Here is a 6,000-nt window from a genome sequence, read left to right as displayed (position 1 = left end):
TGTTTCCTCGGTTATGTTATAACCTTTTCAAACAGTGGACTCACTCTAGACTGTTGAGCTCTTCCCCAGTTACCAGAATCATTCCCAACATTTGCATTTTGTTCCCAGCTTGCACCTTAGTAGTTGTTGTTCAGGATCATCTTCAAAAGTGGACTTACCATGGGTCTCATCCATTTCCGATGATAAGCAAAAATCATCCATTGCGTTGTCTTCAACAAGATAGTCCACATCATCCATTCTAGTCGGAGTATGCCATTCTTCGAACTTTTTCAAACGATCGTTGTGATTGCCTTAGGCTGGTATAGAGAGTTTCAATGATCTTTGTATCAAAAGTAATTCTTTTTGCCACTTAAGGGAATAGTTCTTCGAGTCACCTTCCCCGAGGTGCCCCGTTTTGAAATCATGGCAATTTCCCTCGCTACTTTGAAACCCTCGTCAAATTGTTTCTTCTGTCGCTCCTGATGTAAGTTTTGCCTCTCAGCTCCAGAGATGTTTCTATGTCTCATCCCATGAGTTGATCTTGTGATCATCAAGATGATCCTAAGTTGCTCGAACCTCAAGAAGATCGATTCTTCTAAATTTTCCCTTTCTTCTTGTTGTCATGTTGGATGTAGTTCTCAAAGCAAGACGTCAAGATCAATGTGATGCAATATATCGGTATCTTCGAGAAGGGCAGTTCGATCGAGAAGACTGTGATAGTTTTGTGAGCCCTCTGTCTTCTTACCTCACATCTTGAATCTCGGGACGAGATTCCTATTTAGTGGGGGTGAGTTGTCACAGCCCTAGAATACCTGAGTGAAATAGTTGCATCTGCACTCATGCATCATGTCTAAAATTTCTAAAAGTTGAATTGAGGTTTGTTGAAACCCTCAGAAATCAGTTCAAAAATAACCAACTTTAAAATCTTCTCTAATGAGTCCAAGAAAATGTCCCTGGTATTCTATAAAAATATTGGCAAGAGGAAAATTTTAAACCAATATTTTTAGGAGCTCAGAAACATTTATTTTGGCCATTTGAATTAATCCAATAAATATTTGAATTGGATCTATATTTATTATATAATAAATATATGTTCAATAATTCTGAAAAATTGTTGCGTGGCTTTGGATAAGTCCATTTAGTTCACATAATTATTTTCATGAAGTTAAAATTGATTTGGTGTTAAAACTAAATCAAAAACAAACTGCAAAAATTAGAAAAGAGGAAACAAATAGGAAAACGGAGAGAGAGAGTGCTCACCTGGGCAGCCCACCTGGCATGTCCACCTGGCGGCCCAGCCCACCAGGGGCACCGCTGTCTTCAACCTCTGCCTACTAGCAGAGGCGTGTCGACGCGCGCGCGATCGCTGTGGCCACCTCCCTGTCTGCTTCCTCCTTTCCCGGCCCTTCTCGCGACACCCAGGAGACGTGGACGAAGCCCCGAACCGACCCCCTTCTCCTCTGGTCACTCTCCCCCTTCTCCCAGCTCGATCTTGAGCTTGGCTGAACGAGCTCGTCGCCACCATCCACTGCCACCGCGGCCACTGGCCCTCCCTCGCCTCGTCGACCAGTCCAGAGGGTCCGCAGCGTCGCCCTCATCACCTACGCAGAGCCAAGCTACGCCGGATGCCCTGCATCACCGGCTACCTCGTCTTCTTCTACCTCGGGCACCCGAGATCGCCATCGACGATTGACTCCGTCCAGACCGTCCCCGGCCGTGCTGTCCGCTCCGGGAGACTCGCCGTGAGCCCTTCTTCCTTTCCCCTCTTCTCTCATGCTCGCGCTCGTTCCCTAGCTCCATTTCCCACCGTGGCCGAGAGCATCTCGCCGCCGGCCATGGCGTAGCCGTGGCCACAGCTGCGCAAGCTCACAACGGAGCGCGTCACCATGCTCAGGAAGCCCCCAGGAGCCTAACGCACACACTCACTCGCTCCGACATGCACCGTAGCACCAACCCCGCAATCACCCAAACTCCGGCGCCGTCCCGAGCTCATTTCCGGCGAGCTCCGGCCGTCCCCGCTACCGCCACATGCAACACTGGATGCGGGTGAGCTCCAGCTCCCCGTAGATGGCCTCGGCCGCCCGTTTTGTCGCAAGAGACGGAAACCCGAGGCTCGCCGCCGCGACTGGCCTCACCGGCGTCAAGTCGCCGGCAGGTTTGACCCCCCCGCTGACCGAGTTGACCTGGGTGGGCCCTGTTTGACCCACTGGTCTATGACATGCGGGCTCCGCCCGGCTAATTAATCTAGTTTAGGTTTAAATTTAATTAGTTAAACCTAGGTTAGTGCTAATTAAACTAGGTTAGTTTAGTTAGACACTGACCAGTGGACCCCACTGGTCAGGTTCGACCCGGACCAGCCCTGTTGACTTGCTGACATCACCCTTGTGCAATGCTGACGCAGTAAAGCTTTTCTGGGATTTTAAATAAATTAGAAATGATTTATTTATTTCAGAAAATAGCTAAAACTTCTAAAAATCATAGAAAATAATTTATAACTCCAAATGCAATAAATTATATATGAAAAATTATCAGAAAAATCCAAGGAATCTGATTATGGCATTTTCATGCATGTTTGAACAACTTAACCTCACTGTTTAGTCCAAAACATGATAATGCACTATTTGAATTCATAGTTTGAATTTGATTTTGAACCTACTGTTCAAACCAACTCCATTTAACTTGTTGCTAGTTGCATTAGTTCAATCAACAGCATATTGCCATGTCATGATCATGCATCATATTGTTGCATCGCATTGATTGTGTTCTTCCTTGTTTGCCGGTAATTGTCCCCTCTCGGTAGACGCTGCTCCGACGCTGTGATCGTTGACACTGATGAAGACTCAATGTTATCTTCAGAAGTGCCAGGCAAGCAAAACCCCCCTTGTTCATTCCGATACAATCCCACTCTCGCTCCTGCTCTCTTTTACTGCATTAGGACAACAACGATTCAACTGTTACATGTTGCGGTAGTTGAACCCCTTTCCTGTGCATGACCTGTCATTGCCACAGTAAATAGATGAAACCCACTAGCATGAGTAGGAGTTGTTTGAGCCCTGATGTGCCTACTCGTTCATGCTTGTTTGTCATGCCTGCTATTGCATAGAGTTGTGTCAGGTCTGATTCATCGGGAATGAATCGGAGGTGTGTGAACATGTCCTACTGTGTGTGAGCTAAGTGTGTGAACATGTTTTGGTAAAGGTAGCGGTGAGAGGCCATGTAGGAGTACATGGTGGGTTGTCTCATTGAAACCGTCCTCAGAAACTGAGTTCTGTGTCTGTGATCCATGAACAGCTACTACCACTCATTGGGATCCTTAATTGACCCTCTCGGCTTCTTAATCACCCTAGTACTCTGTCCAGGAGTTGCAACTGGTTTCTGGTGTTTGTAGGTTATGTGTTGGCGGCCGTGCGTAGCGCTGACCCTAGGGGTGGGCTATGTTGCGGTAGATACACCGTGGCACGGTGTACCGGGCGCCCGTTTGGTGACTCGGGAACCCTGTTCACATCGTTCGGGGCCGTATGTGGAAACCTCGGCCGGACTCCCTGCGGATGGAACCTGGATAGGCGATAAACCTGGACTAGAGACTTAAGTGTTTAGGTAGGCCGTGGCTGACACCCTCGTTGGGCTTCCGCTTGAAGGTTGCCGAGTATATGTCGTGTAAACGACGGTAAGTGGTGGGAGCGTGTGTGAAGAAGTACACCCCTGCAGGGTTATCATTATCTATTCGAATAGCCGGATTCCTCGGATATGGAAACTTGGACCCCTTGCATAGTTCATAGACAAGTGAAAGTGGATACTCTAAAACTCGCAAGATAAGTGTGAGTGCTATGGATGGCCTTCTCGTAGGGAGACGAGAGCGGATCCATAGTGGTGTAGTGAATGGTGAATATGTGGACTCGTGTGCGCCACCTCAAAAGAGTTGCTTGTAGTCGTAGTTCAGGTTAGCCACTGGGTCAAAGCTGGCTTGCTGCAGTTAAACTCCACCACCCCCTTTGTTGATACCGATGCATATGTAGATAGTTCTGATGTAAGTCTTGCTGGGTACATTTGTACTCATGTTTGCTTATTTTATGTTTTGCAGAGAGACTTCAATCTCGCTAGTAGTTCCGCTTGGACTTCGACGTTTAGCTTGTTACCTCAGCTACGATCTTGTACCCTTGGGAGGGTCTGGTATATAGTCAGGCTCCTCAGCCTTCTTCATTTTTAGTTGTCTGTACTCAGACAAGTTAAGCTTCCGCATGTGCTTTGACTTGTATGCTCTGGATGTTGGGTCATGAGACCCATGTTTGTAATATCTCGCTCCTCGGAGCCTAGTGAATAAATACTTGAGTCGTAGAGTTATGTTGTGATGCCATGTTGTATTTACACATATCGAGCATATTGTGTGTATGATTGAAATGCTTGGTATGTGTGGGATCCGACAATCTAGTTGTTTATCCTTGGCAGCCTCTCTTATGGGGAAATGTAGTCTTGTGCTTCCATGAGCCATAGTAGTCTGCTACAGCCCGGTCCACCGGAGTCCTGCTAGCCCAGCACTACTACTCAGGACACTTGACTGGTCGGCATGTGTTTCACTTCGTTCCTGTGTCTGTCCCTTCGGGAAAATGTCACGCGGTGACATCCGGAGTCCTGCCTAGCCTGCTACAGCCCGGGTTCCCGGAGTCCTGTTAGCCCAGTGCTACAGCCCGGATTCACACGCTGCTGACCGACATGCTCGATGTGATTCATGTATGCCTGTCCCCATAGGTTAGTGCCGCTTTGGGTTCACGACTAGTCATGTCGGCCCGGGTTCTCTGTCATATGGATGCTAGCGACACTATCATATGCGTGAGCCAAAAGGCGCAAACGGTCCCGGGCCATGGTAAGGCGACACCCGTGGGAATACCGTGCGTGAGGCCGCAAAGTGATATGAGGTGTTACCGGCTAGATCAATGTGACTTGGAATCGGGGTCCTGACATGCAAAGTGTACAAACAAATCATGATTTGCCATGTCCTCGGTTATGGACAATTTTGAGTATGTGGTATTTGAGTTATTGGTTGATCTCATCACTTTACTTAATAAATTTGTTGGGTTGCTAATATTACTAATGATACTTGATTAATTTTGGGATTGAGTTGGGGTTACCTTCTCAATGATGGCATAAACTTGGTAGTAAAATAAAATCTATTCCTTTGTTGTATGGAAAAATTAGCTTTATGCAAATGTTAAACTTAGAGCCTCCACCAACCAAATATGCATGTAGTGATAGCTATTGTTCATCATTGCTCTATAGTGTGATCTTGCCAGCATATTCCATGTGCTGACCTACACGGCTGCAAAGTCTCATGTTGCAGAATTCACTAATGATGATTAAGGTGCGATAGGTCGTTGTCTTGCACTCAGTTTTGACGTGGAGTTGGATGGACTCATTTACCTTCGAAGCTTCCGCAGTTATTTTATTAGATGGCCTTCGGCCATATTATTGTAATTATCACTCTTTATGAGGACCTCGATGTAATAAGTATGTGATTGAACTCTGTTATAATTCCTCGGGTACCGTGTGTGTCAGCATACAGATCCAGGGATGGCACTTAAGCACAGAGACTATGGTCCACTGGGATCGGGTCGCTACAAGATGGTATCAGAGCACACGCTGACTGTAGGACGTGACCACTAGGAAAAGCCACATGATACTCTTCTCTACTCATTTTTAATTCTTCTATATTTCTACTCTATAGATGTCGGACCCCAAGAACAAGTTCACTCGGCCGGATGACGACACCCCTTTCAGACGACACTTGAAGGAAGTCACCAAGTATCTGAACATCGGCATACCAAGCTTCACCGGAACATTCAATGCAACTTTACCAGAAGAGGAGCGCTGGACGATTCAAGTTCGAGTCCCTGGGAGGACTTTTGCACCAATTACCGAGCCCATCAAGTTTTCTTTTGATGCACCAACCTGGAGCTTAGGAAAGAGCATGGCCTCCCACATCAGCATTGGACGCATAGGCGAAGTGTACAACAAGAATCTTAAGGA

Source organism: Triticum dicoccoides, chromosome 3A, assembly GCF_002162155.2.
Source record: "Triticum dicoccoides isolate Atlit2015 ecotype Zavitan chromosome 3A, WEW_v2.0, whole genome shotgun sequence".
Lineage (NCBI taxonomy): Eukaryota > Viridiplantae > Streptophyta > Magnoliopsida > Poales > Poaceae > Triticum > Triticum dicoccoides.
The sequence above is the reverse complement of the archived record's forward strand: the minus strand, read 5'-3'. Positions refer to the sequence as shown.